The following is a 14,756-nucleotide window of genomic DNA, read 5'->3' on the forward strand; positions in this document are numbered from 1 at the left end:
TTGGTTGGATTTAATATGTCATGTCAGTCAATGTTCTCTGTGGTGCCTTCAGGGCATGGGATGCTTTATCTCTTTTTGAATTTATAACAGTGCAACATTCGGTTAGGCGGTCCAGGGTGTTCATAAAACCTGGGGGTGGGAGTGGGAAGGAGTAAGAGAAATGGAATTTATTTATTGAACACCTACTATGTGCCACGTATTGCTAAGCACTTTAGGTATATTTTATTTCATCTTCAAAATAACCTCAAGAAACGCCATTTATTATGTTCGTAGATAAAGAAATTGAATTCAGATGGTTAAGTGGCCTGCTCAAGGTCACAAAAACCAGGCTGAAATTTATACTGCTTCATGTAACCCGTTCCCCAAAGTTGGAAATTGAGACTCAAGGCATTGATTCAAGCAGCCTGTACCTATAGATGGTTGAGTCCCTAATCTTCCCCCACTGGGTTTCACTGCTGGAGGAAGGTCCCTGGTCCTGAGTGGCCTGGACTGCACCTCTCTGGAGGATGCACTGTCACATCAGTATGTGCATACTTGCCCCTGACCTTGCTAGATTATTATTTGTGGCCGCAAAGTGTCTCCCTTGCTCCCTTTTCCCTTTGGGCTGCGGAATTGAAGGGTTGGTAGAAGTCCTCTCCGACAGGGTTGGGAGTTTGCAGACGGCCCCTGAGAGGCTGGGGCGTTCCGAATTGGCTGAGCGCTCCGCGGGGAGGGCGGGGAGTTTGCCGAACGTCCCTGGCCGGAATCCCTGCCTTAGAGAGCTGCGAGCTCAGAAGCTGGAAGGAAGTTGGAGGGGTCCGTAAGGCAGGGAAGGAAGAAATTGCAGACAGACCCCCCCGCCCTGGTCGGCTGAGCCCTGGAGGAACGTCTCTGCAGTGTCCAGGCCGGCTGTGGACGCGCCGTGCGCGGCCCCGCCAGGGCTGAGAGTTTGCAGACTGTCCCTGCCGCGGCCCGCTCAGCGGCGGCCCTGCGGCTCCCGCGGCTGCCGCGGCGGCCCCGGGCGCGATCCAGCCCAGGTAGCCGCGCCGCAGGCTCGGGGCGCCGCGACCCCGTGCCCCGCCGCGCCTTGGGCTCCCCTGGAGACAGCGGCTGGCAGGCACTCCCGGCTGCTGCTACCGCTCAAACAAGGAGGTGAGAGCCAGTGGGTCGGGGCGATCGCGTCGAAGCTCTCCATCTCCGCGGGGAGATGAACGTAGAAGGGACCGCTGAGGGCGCGGGGAGCTGGGCGCGGGGGTGGGGGAAGAGTCTGCACCGTGGGTTGCCCGTCTGGGGTCTTCCGCCCTCCGCTACCCGGCCGCCTGCCTGGGTGCCCTGGCCGGGTTGAGAGACCCGGGAGTGCGGCCGGGGATACGCCTTGAGGCGCCCACCTGCCCGGGGCAACCGCTTCCCAGGGGAGACTGCAGGGCTCCATGGCCCTTGGGAAGTGGGGGTTGTGGGCTTTTCAAGGGACTGTCCGGAGAAGGCTTTAGTTGCGCGGACTGGAGGCGAGCAGCCAGGGATGGTAGATGGGCGCTCGGACCCCGGAGGAGCTTGGTGGGGTCACGCTGAGGGTGTGGGCCGGGCTGGGGTGCCCGGGACCTGGGAGCGCAGGGCGGGCTCAGCCACCGGCCGCTGGGGAGTAAAAGAAGGAAGGCTGGCTCCTGGCCCCTGGGAAAGAGAGATGTGGGGGGCGGGTGCTCTGGTTCAGGGGGCCAGGGAAGCCTGGGGGTGCCTCCCACCCTTAAGGGACCTTCGCGGGCCGCGGATCCCGCCCGCGCGCTCTGGAGGCTGCCTGGCCGGAGAGGCTGCGGGGAGCGCAGAGCCCACACCCGCTCACACAATCCCCGAGAGCATGCTCAGTGCGGCCTTGGGAACTTCCTGCCTAGTCGCGAGCCGCCCAGGCCCCCTCCCGGCCCCCTCCCGGCCCTCGGCTGCCAAACTTGGGGGCGCGGCGCGCGTCAGTGGTCCTTTCGCCTCCTCGTCTTTGCCCGGCTCCCGGCGTTGCTCCCATCGGTCGTCCCTGCGGCTGAGAACGGGGGCGTGAATGTCGCCCCCAGCTTCCCGAGGCCAGGTCCGAGGCCGGGTGGCCAGAAGCATGGCGGTGAGGCCGCCTGATGTAAGGACCCGCTCGGGATGCGCTCGCCGCGCGCGCGGACCAGGCGCGGTGAGCAGACTGGATGGAAGGGGGTGTGTGAGCCCGGGGACGTTCGCGCGCACACACTTGCTGTCACACACAAAGCCGTGGTTTCGTAGCTGCCGCGCGGAAGAGAAAAGAGGTGGCGCTTGCATTGTCCGGCGGCGTTTGGAGCGCAGACAGGGTGCCGGGCGCTTGCGGGCTGAGGTAACCTGGCGATGCAGAGGGTTTTCAGAGATGCCCGAGTCGAGGTCTGGGGCCCGGTACTCCTGTCGCTGACTGCCAGGCCCGGCCCAGGGCGGACACCTCCCTCTGCACCCGGCCCTGACTGCCCAGTTAGGAACGGCTGGGCACTTTGGGGGCGGTGAAGTTTGGGAGGGGAAGGCTGAGGTTTGTGCGGGGTTCCCCAGGGAATGACAGTACTGCACCTGTAAACAACTCGGATCCGAGTGTTAGAGGTGGAATCTCATTCTAAAGAGGGGCGGGTGGGAAGCCGGTGCGCCCCGCCTCCGTTCATTGCCAGGACCTGAGCGACTCCGTGGGTTTTTATTCCGAGAGACACACCCACCGCCCCCCACCTCCCCCCTCCACCCGTCCCCCAGTTTAGCTACCTACATCCTGATCCTTAACTCGGATTAGAAGTTCTTCGATTTTGATTGGAGAAAATCACCAAAATGTTTTTCACGGACGGGTAAACCATAACAGGTGTTTCTTAATAAATGAACTTTTATTCCTCCCGCCTACCTCCCCTCCCCACACACACACACACACACACACACACAGCACAGATTCTTTTTGCTCTTATTGTTCAGGGCTGAGATAGGAAACCCTCACATTTGGTTAGCTCTGTTAGGATTACAGCAAAGCTCCGCTTTCTAGACTTTTTAGTTTCTTCAGTTACTAACTCGAAATCCGTGTAGTCAACTTGAAGTAGAGAGACCCTGAGAAGAGGTGATGGCATTGGCAGAAGAGGGTGACCTTTTGCCTCTTTTAGGGACCGGGGGGGAGGGGAGAAGAAGGACCCTGCTCTGCCGGACCCCTGAATGGCAGACCTGGGTTTCTGGATAGAGGTTTGGTCTTTACATTTTTTCATCCCCTCCTTGGTTCCAGCCCACCTTCTCGAGTCTGGGATACTTGTGACTGGAGTCAGTGGGAAAGGAGTCTACTGTACCAGTTTGGGACTTTGCAGGGTTCGAGCCTACACTAGCGGCTGCAGGTTGGTTTGAAGGTGCCTGCAGTGACAGGCAGGTGGGCTGGGTGGCTGTGCTCAGATCTGCTAGTGGCATCTGTGTTCCAGCAGCTCAAGCGTCTCTGAATTGCCTCAGGTGTGCACATCTCAAGTGCTTTGTGTTTGGAATTGTGAATATAGTACTCATAAATATATATATTCACACATCCGTACATGCATTTTTATAAAGAAGCATGTACACATGTATGTGCATATGCAGTGTTCTCTGGTAGCAGCTTGGGGCTGGAAGGGACCTTAGGAAATCACAGGAATTCAAATTTGCTCCCTTCCTGTTGAGTTTTCTCAGTTTAAACATCACCAACCAGCCTTTGCCCAGTTGGCCTCCAAAAGCATTGCAGCGCCAGAATCCCCATGATCCTAGCCCAGGGAGTGCCTTTGATTCCTCTGTATGAAGTGAGCCTCTTAATACTCCTGTGGCTTTAAGTCATTGCAGAGACTTAATGCTCTAAGTCATTGCAGAGTCACTCTCAGGTTGATTTTGGCAGGGGACAGATGGTGACCACTGTCCCCTGCAGAGCTATCTGGAAACTTGCCAGGAGCATTCATCAATAAGACCTTGTTTGGGAAGTTCTTGTCCTTTTGCACTCTGGTCCTCCAGGCAGGTAGTTGCTCTGCTCCTTCCCTAGAGGCCTAAAGAGCCGAGAGGATTCTTTCTTTTCTCCTCCTCGTGTGTCTTGGCCTCCTAGCTGTAGGAGGTTGGAGTGGCTGTTGAGGGTGGTGTTCTGCACTGATGTTACCACAGGAGGTCTTGGAAAAGTTGGTACTGTGGGGGGCATGATCTCTGGGGGTTTGTTAGAGGGGATGTCAAATTTGGGGGAAGGGTTTTGGTGTCAGGTGAACTGTTAACAGATAGTTTTGGCTGAAGGAAGATGCGTGTGTTTCAGAATCTAGGTACTTTAAGAAAGAGAGAGGTAATACCTTTGAGAGAGTGCCAGGTGGGTGACAGTTGAGAGTCTTACGTGAGAAATAAATTTGGTACTCGCCAGGGCACGTTTTACTAGGCTGCCTTTAAAGTTCATAATTGCTTTGAAGTATAGAGTCACTCTTAATGGCTGGAAGATGGTTAAACTTAAAAAAATTTTTTTTTCTTTAAATCAGAGTATGGTTGATTTACAATGTTGTATCAATTTCTGCTGTATAGCAAAATGACTCAGTCATACACATATATACATTCTTTTCTATATTCTTTTCCATTATGGTTTATTCCACAATATTGAATAGATGGCTAAACTTTAAGATTTCTGTTTGAGATTGAGTTAAGGTCTCCCCAACCCCATCTTCTTAAAGCTGCCAGTCTAAGCCATGCCCCTAAACAGTCAACACTGAAAGTCTGAGCATAGCTGTAAACCTCAGTGCCAGCTGAGGGTTTTCACTGAGTGTTTATCAGGCAGCCACTTTGAGCCGGGTTTGGTGGGTGCTGGTGCTGGGTATGAAGACGTCCTCCTTCAAAATTATCTTCTCACTTTTAATGCATCTGACTTTCTCTTTCCCTGTGTTAAGGCAAACTAATAGCCCTTGGAAAGTTGCCAAGATGGGTCCCAGGAGCCTTAGTCCTGTAACAATGTTCTCAGCTAGAAGAGTTGGAACTTGATCTGTGTTTGCCCACTTTGTTTGTGTGTGCGCTCAGTCATGTTGGACTCTGCAACCCCATGGACTGTATCCCACCATGTTCCTCTATCCATGGGATTTCCTAGGCAAGAACACTGGAGTGGGTTGCCATTTCCTCATTTTTTTCATTACCATAGTTAAGTCTGTCCTTCCCTGACTTTGTCATCTCTGGAAAGCTGTACGTGTGCATGAGAAAGGTCATAGGAATCTTTTTTTCTTCAGAATCCCACAGTTCTCCTGTTTGAGCACCTACCCTTCTGGAAACAGGACAGGGGCCTTTCTGTCAGGGCCTTTGTCCAGCCTCAAAAATCTGGACAGGCAGGGGGGTTAAGCTGTTGTGGCTGGTCTTGTGGGGGCAGTTCTCCCTTTAAACGCCACCCCCCCACCACCACTGCCATGCCTGTGTTAATGCTTGCTGGACCTTGGCCCCAGCTGGGGCAGCAGCCTAGGATGGCTAAGGAGTATTGATCCCACCTTGTCGCCTATGAACTCAGCAGCCAGATGTACCCAAATACTTCCTTATCTGCAAGAGTTAAGTACTGCTGTTTGCAATTGATTTAGTTTGTTTAAAAATGTCATCACTTCAAGGTTATCTGTAGAAGAATAACAGCCTCACTGATTTTGCATCCCTAGGGGTTGCGAGTAGGTGCTGGTCCTTGAAGTAAGGTGTACTGTCCTCGACTCCTGCCTAAGCCCCGCCCACTGATCCGGCCTAAGCCCCGCCCACCAAGTCCTGCTCAAGCTCCGCTCACTAGTGCTGCATTCTCAGCCCAGCGCTAAGTCCTAGTGTGCTGGTAAGATGCTTTTTCTTTTTTTTTTTTTTTAAAAATAATATCCCACATGGAACAGTCTTCCAGTATAATAGTTTTGGATCTCTTTCATGTCTCTGTCCACCCATGAGAGTGTGTTCTGTTGGTGATCAGCAAAGATTGTATACTTCAGTTGCGTCGCTCAGTCATATCTGACTCTTTGCGACCCCATGGACTGCAGCATGCCAGGCCTCCCTGTCCATCGCCAGCCCCCGGAGTTTACTCAAACTCATGTCCATCGAGTTGATGCCATCCAACCATTTCATCCTCTGTCATCCCCTTCTCCTCCTGCCTTCAGTCGTTCCCAGCATCAGGGTCTTTTCAAATAAGTTAGTTCTTCAGATCAAGTGGCCAAAGTATTGGAGTTTCAGCTTCAGCATCAGTTCTTCCAATGAATATTTAGAACTGATTTCCTTTAGGATGGACTGGTTGGATCTCCTTGCATTCCAAGGGACTCTCAAGAGTTTTCTCCAACACCACAGTTCAAAAGCATCAATTCCTTGGCTCTCTGCTTTCTTTAATAGTCCAACTCTTACATCCATACATGACTACTGGAAAAACCATAGCTTTGACTAGGCGGACCTTTGTTGGCAAAGTAATGTCTCTGCTTTTTAATACGCTGTCTAGGTTGGTCATAACTTTTCTTCCAAGAGGTAAGTGTCTTTTAATTTCATGGCTGCAGTCACCATCTGCAGTGATTGTATATCTGGGTGGAAAAATGTCCAGAACAGGTGGGCAAGAAACTTGGAGAGATGGAGATGAAAAATGTATCTTCTATACCTGATGTGATGGCAAAGGCTTCATTTGTATCTTGTTTGCTCCTGGCTACAACACTGAGATGGAGACTATTGTTATTCCCAGTTTATACAGTAGGAAGACTGAGGTATTTGGGAGGTTATGAAAGCTGGCCAAGGTCATGCAAGCAGCTGGCTGAGGATTTGAACCTGGGTGGTCTAGGTCCAGGGTCCACATTAGCTTAGTTTTAGGCTAGCAAGCTCACCTTGTACCGGCCAGCTCCTTCTTTCCAACAAGGCCAAGAAGAGTCTTAGTCACTTGGGTTGGAAGGGACCTCAAGGAGATCCCCCGGGACCCCTTCTCTTTCTAGCTGCAGTCCTGGAGGTGTAGAGGAGCAGAAGGACCTGCTTGAAGTCTCCCTGCTTGATGACAGTGGCAAAGCCGGACCTTGGTCTCTTAGGAACAGTGATAACAACAGTGATAAAAGCAGATGTGTGCCTGCTTTGTTTATAGTCATGACGCAGGAAGAGAATGTGATGGTTATTTGACATCTGTCCCTCCCACTCCCAGCACCCTGTGTGCTCACATCCAGTCTCACCCTGCAGTCTGGTGGGGAGCAGGTGCGTGTGGCCCTGTCTTTTGTGCATACCCAAATAGAAGAATCTGAGCAACTTAAGTGCCTTTATATGAGGTGTTCCCTTGCTTAGGTCACCTTATAAGTTTCACATCTTAGGGATATAGTCTGGGAAGGCTTTTACATTTTATTCTTAAATATTCATTCTCTGTCTCTGTGTCTTAGGGCTCCTGGCTGTGGTTTTTTGTTGTTTTTTTTTTTTTGGCTGTGCTGGGTCTTTGTATCATGTGGGTGTCTCTAGTTGCCCTGTGGCATGTGGGATCTTAGTATCTGGACCAGGGATCGAACACTCGTCCCCTGCATTGGAAGACGGATTCTTAACCACTGGACCACCAGGGAAGTCCCCTGCTTGGTGTTGATTTCCACCCTTTCGGGGTATGGGGTGGGCCAGAGGTAATCTGGCAGATGAGTCAGGGCTATGCCCCAACATTTCCAATGAAAGGCCTGTAAGGATGTTTCCCCAGTGTCTCTGGGATCTTAGATAGAGCTGAAGTCTCACAAAATATTCCTTTGACCACAGAGATTTTCATATTTCGTGGAATTTTTCCATCAAGTGTACCATCGAGTGCTGTTTCTCTTCATTTTATTCCTTATATTTGACTGGCCTCACATTAGGCACGTCGTTGTTCTCACCTGTTCTTGATTCTGAACTTTTGTGGTTAATAAATAGTCCCAGCTGTTCATGGCGGAGAACGCAATGGCACCCCACTCCAGTACTCTTGCCTGGAAAATCTCATGGACGGAGGAGCCTGGTGAGCTGTAGTCCATGGGGTTGCTAAGAGTCAGACACGACTGAGCGACTTCACTTTCACTTTTCACTTTCATGCATTGGAGAAGGAAATGGCAACCCACTCCAGTGTTCTTGCCTGGAGAATCCCAGGGACGGGGGAGCCTGGTGGGCTGCCGTCTCTGGGGTCGCACAGAGTCAGACATGACTGAATCGACTTAGCAGCAGCAGTAGCAGCAGCTGTTCATGGAGTTTAAAGTCTAGGCCTGGGCAGGGCCCACACAGAAGAGTTAAATTCAGTTAAAACAAATATGCAAATGAAGAACACATTCATTCAGCCCATGCGACTGCTTTGGGCTTTAATTTTTACATTAGAGACTAAGTGGGGATTGAACAAACTCAAGCGTTCCGTTCAGTCCTCAAATTTCATATAATCTTGCTGCTGCTGCTATTGCTGCTGCTAAGTCGCTTCAGTAATATCCGACTCTGTGCGACCCCATAGACAGCAACCCACCAGGCTCTCCCGTCCCTGGGACTCTCCAGGCAAGAGTACTAGAGTGGGTTGCCATTTCCTTCTCCAATGCGTGAAAGTGAAGTCACTCAGTCGAGTCCGACTCTTAGCGAACCCATGGACTGCAGCCTACCAGGCTCCTCTGCCCATGGGATTTTCCAGGCAAGAGTACTGGAGTGGGGTGCCGTTGCCTTCTCCGGCGTATAATCCTACACATGTGGCAAAGGAGGTGTAGAATAAAGAAATAAAACAGCGGTATTGAACAAAAAGAGATTGAGGAGAAGCTCAAGTTGTTTTTGCTTTTGCTGGCACACTCTTTAGTAGACAGTTGAACTGTTTACCTAAGAAGATCTAGCCCTCTACCCTCACTGTCTTTTGGGATATGTGTTTTTGTATGTTTAGAATAAAAGGTTGTGGTCCTTCTCAGCCTAAAAATAACCTGCTTCCCCTAGTGAAGCTATTTTTCCCCTCTTGGGAAGTTGAGATTCAAAGAGCAGAAGATGACCAGACTCCTGGAGTTCTCTGGTTCCCCAGCTCAGCACCCTCAAGAAAGCGGCTAAGTGTTGATACTGCCACAAGCTGGGCCAGAGTCTGTTTACGTACCTTCATTATTGCTTTCCTGTGAAATAACTATGTTGAAAGAATAGAGACTTTGACGACAATCTCCTTGAAGCTGCTTTTCCTTTTTCCTTTGGCCATCTGTTATTTTCAACTTTAATTTTTTCATATACTAGTATTTATTCTAATGAGTTTCCCTGGTAGCTCAGCTGGTAAAGAATCTGTCTGCAGTGCAGGAGACCCTGGTTCGACTCCTGGGTTGGGAAGATCCCCTGGAGAAGGGATAGGCTACACGCTCCAGTATTCTTGCCTGGAGAATGCTCATGGACAGAGGAGCCTGGAGGGCTACAGTCCATGGGGTTGCAAAGAGTCGGAAACGACTGAGCAACTCAGCACATTCCAATGAGAAATGTTCTCAATGACCAGTTCTTTCTTTCACGCATCTCGTTTAGGAAAGCACTGTCTATACCTCTTGCTAAGTACAATCTTTTTGTTTTCCTTCTTTTTTTTCCCTTAGTACTTGTGTTCGCTATACTTCTCTCACCCCATCTCCTAGAATTTTTCTCCATCTCCCTCCCCAGTAATGTTCATCATATGAGGAGTTGTTGTTGTGTAGTCTCTGAGTTGTGTCCAACTCTTTTGCAACCCCATGGACTGAGGAATCCTCAGTCTTAATTGAGATCTTTGCAAGCCTAGCTTCCAGCCCCTCTGTCCATCAGAATGGCCTACCTTCCTTAACAGAATTCTCAGCTCCAGTGGCTAAGGATGGTCAGTTTCTCCCTCCTCCCCTTCTATCATGTCTAACTGCTGTGCTTGCTAGATTTAAAGGCAACATTATGTTGGGCCTCCCTGGTGGCTCAGATGGTTAAAGAATCTGCCTGCAGTGCAGGAGACCCAAGTTCAATCCCTGGGTTGGGAAGATCCCCTGGAAAAGCAAATGGCAAACCACTCTAGTATTCCTGCCTGGGAAATCCCATGGACAGAGGAGCCTGGTGGGCTACAGTCCACAGACTCGAAAAGAGTCAGACATGACTGAGGGACTAACACTTTCACTTTCATGTGGGTACTTTTTCACTGTACTAGATAAGTACAGGACAGTGTAATTTTCTTGGGCAAATATTATCAACTTTCTTCTATATGTCCACCATTCCTTATTTCCTATTCTGATGGGAGCGCCAGAAAGGGAGAGTTTCCCGCCACCATCCTCCTCCCCCACCCCGGGTTGGTTAAAAAATTGCATCTGGCCCCAAGGGTTTCTAAGCAAGGAGCCAGGCTCTATAGGCATGACGCCCCATTGCCTCGCAGAGGGCGTGACCCCAGAGTCATGTGATCAGCTGGGCAGCACAGGTAAGCTGCTGCTCAGGCAGCGCAGGTCTCTGTGCAGTTAGCCAGCTGTCCTTGGGCAGGTCACCTCACTGCTCTGTGACTCTGGTTTCTCATCTGTTATGTGAGGCATCTTTTAGTGTCTCCTGCATCTGTGGGATTCTACTAGTCTGACTTGTTGGCTGAGCCCAGCATACTCATCTGCTGTAGACTGTTTAATCTATCAAGGGTATTCTTAAGTGTGTTCCTTTTTTTTTTTTTTCGCATGCCAGCACCACATGAGAATCTTGGTTCCTTAACTGGGGATTGAACTCTTGCTCCCTGCAATGGAAGCAGGAAGACTTAATCACCGGACTGCCAGGGAAGTTCCAAAAAGTCTCTGATTTTGAGTTCCTCTTTGGCTGTGGCTTGGAGTTCTGTTTTTTAAATCCATCATTTAAATCCATCATGTACATTTGGGTGTACACATTTTTCTCCCTCTTTATGAGCATTATTTGTGGGCTCATGAAGTCTCATAAATTGTGACTGTGTGTGTGTGTTCATGTCCACACACCACTACGGCTTGTTACCTTATTGTCATATTATCTACAAACAGAAATGAATGTGATCAGAGTTGGAACTGCATCTCTGAAACAGCCCTCAGTTAAATGAAACCTTTAGGAAGTTTCTGTGGAAGTATTTTTAAAATACGTTTTTTCTCCTAGTACATGCTTGTCAGTTATAACCAGGGATCTTTGGAGATAGTGTGGATAAGTAATGATTTTATTGTACTTCCTTGTAGACTGCAATAACGTGTTTTCCCTGATAATGAGTTGCTTATTCTGTCATACTGCCTTTTCTTTAATTGCCCTGATAACCAGAATCAGATGCAGCTTTCCTTTTTTATGCCATGCTTGGTTAGTGCTTTCTGGATTCCATAGTTTCTTTTTCCTGGTTCAGGGGCTCTGAGGGACTTTCTATTTCCTCACTGTCAGCCTCTCTATGAAGATGACAAGATTACATCATCTTTCTGTCACTGCTATAACAAATAACCACAGACTTGATGGCTTAAAGCAACATAAACTATTGATTTATTATGCTGTGGGTCAGAGGTCAACAGGGGTCTCACCGGTTAAAACCAAGGTGTGCACTCCTGGAAGCTGTAGGGGAGAATCCTTATCCTTGCCTCATTTAGCTTCTAGCAGCCACTCACATTCACAGGCTCGTGCCTCGTTCCTCCAGCATCAAAACCAGCAGTGTTGGGCTGACTCCTTGTCACTCTGCCATCAAACTGGGACCACAGCTTGGAAAGATTCCTTGACTGCAATGGCACCCCACTCCAGTACTCTTGCCTGGAAAATCCCATGGACGGAGGAGCCTGGTGGGCTGAAGTCCATGGGGTCACTAAGAGTCAGGCACCACTGAGCGACTTCACTTTCACTTTTTACTTTCATACATTGGAAAGGAAATGGCAACCCACTCCAGTGTTCTTTCCTGGAGAATCCCAGGGACAGAGGAGCCTAGTGGGCTGCCGTCTATGGGGTCACACAGTCAGACAGACTGAAGCGATTTAGCAGCAGCAGCAGCAGCAGCAAGGATCTATATGATTAGATTGGGCCCACCCAGATAATCCCGGATAATCTCATTTGAAGGTCCTTAACTTCATCATACCTCTCCTGTTAGTAGCATATTCACAGGCTCCAGGGTTTAGCATGTGAACATCCTTGGGGCCATATTCCTGCCTGCCACAGTCCCCAAAACTCTTTGTAAAGAAATGACTTTTTAGTTATTATGTAAAGGAACTGTTCTTTTCTGTTAAGAAACTTTACTCCCCAGAAAATTTGCCTATCTCCTTATTCCTCATCTTTTTGAATATACTTAGCTATTCGCAAACACACAGTGTCTAAGGTTTGAGTTCTGAGATAACCAGACACTGACCTACACATGTTCTGTGTTCCAGCTCATATTATGTTAGTAGTTGCTGTGATGAGGAAACTGAGGTGCAAAGGAGACTTGCCCAGGGTCAGGTAGCCAAAAGTGGCAGAGCCAGGCTGAGAAAGTGGATCTCATTGATTCCAAAGCCTGTGTTCTTTTCACTCTGCCTTCCTGCCTTAGGAGTGATAATGGAAAACCAGAATGAGAAATGATAATGGGAAAACTAAAATAATGTAAAATCTCTCTGTTTCTGCCAAGGTGGTGACAAACAGTAATAGTGTCTGCGGCAGAGTGATTGCTCTAATGGCCCCGATTAGTGGCCTCCTTCTTTGTGTCCACACTCTTTGCCTTGTAACTTATAGTCCCCATCCCTCTCCCCTACTACTGGCCTCATGACTACTTTGGCCCCTGGGATGTTAGCTGATGCCACATAAACAGAGTTTAAGAGCCTACGCATTTCTATTGCCTTTTGCACAGCTAGGCGTGCTCACTCAGATCCCTGCCACCCCCGGGAAAGTGTGCCTGGGCTAGTCTAAGGGAGGGACTGAGAGATGCAGGGGAATGAGCCAAATTGTTTCAGTTGAGGCCTTTCTGGACTAGCTGGCTCCCAAGTGAACGACCAGATGCTCAAAGTCTCCAGAGCTTATCTTGCCAAGATCTGTCCTAGGTCATCAGAACCAGCTAGCTGATGTGTAGAGTTGCAGAAAGCGTTGATGATTATTTTAAGCCACAGAGTTCTGGGGAAGTGTGTTATGCAGCTCTTGCTAACTGATATATAGTTTATATCAGATGTTTGCAGAGCATAAGTAGTGATTTTAATGTCCTTTTGAAGACCATTTTGGACTACTTGTAACTAATTCATATTCTTTTTTCAAAATTTTGATACATTTAAAAAATATTTTTAAGATTATATGTTAGACTCAAGAACTTGCCCATTATTTCTACCCTTTTTTCTTTACTTTTTTTGGGGGGACGGGGGAACATGAAAGTCTTTAATCTCTTACCAGTTTCAGTCAGAAGCAAACTTGTGTTTTTCTTTTCAGATTCTTCTTATCGTTTCTAATATGGTGGCTTTTGACCCTCAGCCAACAGTAAGAAATACATATTTACTAAAAGCTCACATATACAGATGTGTATGTTGTTCAGTTGCTAGGTAGTGTCTGACTCTGCGACCCCATGAACTAGAGCACACCAGGCTTCCCTGTCCTTCACTAGCTCCCAGAGTTTGCTCAAACTGGTGTCCATTGAGTCAGTGATGTCATCCAACCATCTCATCCTCTGCCACCCCCTTCTTCTATTGCCTTCAGTCTTCCCCAGCATCGGGGTCTTTTACAATTAGTTGGCTCTTCACATCACATGGCCAAAGTACTGGAGCTTCAGCTTCAGCATCAGTCCTTCCAATGAATATTCAGGACTGATTTCCTTTAGGATTGATTGGTTTCATCTCCTTGCCTTCCAAGGGACTGTCAAGAAGCTTCTTCAACACTACAGTTTGAAATGTGTTGCAGCAAGAAAAGTTTCATGAGACAGTACCTATCCTCTCTCGTCATGGCCTCTGATATATTCTGCTATATTTTATTTGTTTAAAAAATGCTGGTCAGGAGTCAGCACCATGGCCTGCAGCCCATTTTGTAAATAAGGTCTGGTTGGAACACAGCCAATCCTCTTTGTTCATGATTTGTTTATGGCTGCTTTCAAGCTGCAGTGACAGAGTCAAGAAGTTGTAACAGAGGTTATCTGGCCTGCAGAGCCCAAGGTATCATTACACTTCGGCTCTTGAAGGCAGAGTTTTCTGACCCCCTGTTCCGAATTGGTTTCGTAACCCATGGCTGACCTGTGATCCTCCATTTAGAAGACACACTGTTTAAGGGGCCATTAGCTCTCCCCATAATGCATCTGGAAGTTACACTAAACAAATCCAGCAGACGTGAAAACTAACGCTTTTCCTGTGTCACACGCAAGCTCTCTTATTCACTTAGATTCAACAATTAAGTTTTTGCTATTAATATTTAATGTTATACCTGATTGACTTATATAGGAAACTTTTAAAGGGTTTTGAAAATGTTTCATTATAAGCATGCTCCCCTTCTTTCTAATTTAAATGAGGCTTTCTTGTGGAAAGTAGCTGGAATTTTAAAATGGACACAAATTCTATTCAAGTGCTAGTTATTTATTCATTAGACTCCAGCAGTGCCTCTTTTTGTGATATAATGGAGTCCATTAGTGGGAAAAAGTTGGAAAACAGTCACCTTGGGTTCTTTCAGAACCCCTTTGTGGCACCTAGTCCTTACTGTCACATTTCTGAATTAGTATTATTTTTGAGCATAATAAAATTTAGAGACATCAAATCATGGACTTATGGAATTGAAAAGACTTTGGAAAAAAAAATATATATATATATTTTTTTTTACTGAGAAATTTGTTGTTGCTCAGTTTCTCAGTCATGTCTGACTCTTTACCACCCCATGGACTGCAGCACACCAGGCCTTCCTGTCCATCACCATCTCCCGACACTTGCTCAAACTCATGCCCATTGAGTCGGTGATGCCATCCAACCATCTTATCCTCTGCTGTC

General features: G+C 48.3%; 1 protein-coding gene across 4 annotated transcripts in view; it reads left to right on the plus strand.

The window, feature by feature from the left end:
- The first annotated feature begins 748 nt into the window (after positions 1-748).
- MGAT5 (alpha-1,6-mannosylglycoprotein 6-beta-N-acetylglucosaminyltransferase) overlaps positions 749-14,756 on the plus strand; it is a 399,290-nt gene continuing 385,282 nt past the window's right edge. For all 4 annotated transcript variants that reach the window (XM_070389588.1, XM_070389598.1, XM_070389571.1 and 1 more), the window contains exon 1: positions 749-1,131. The gene's annotated coding sequence lies outside the window, so the exon portion shown is untranslated. The remainder of the gene's footprint in view (positions 1,132-14,756) is intronic.

Source organism: Bos mutus, chromosome 2 (genome assembly GCF_027580195.1).
Source record: "Bos mutus isolate GX-2022 chromosome 2, NWIPB_WYAK_1.1, whole genome shotgun sequence".
NCBI classification, from domain to species: domain Eukaryota; kingdom Metazoa; phylum Chordata; class Mammalia; order Artiodactyla; family Bovidae; genus Bos; species Bos mutus.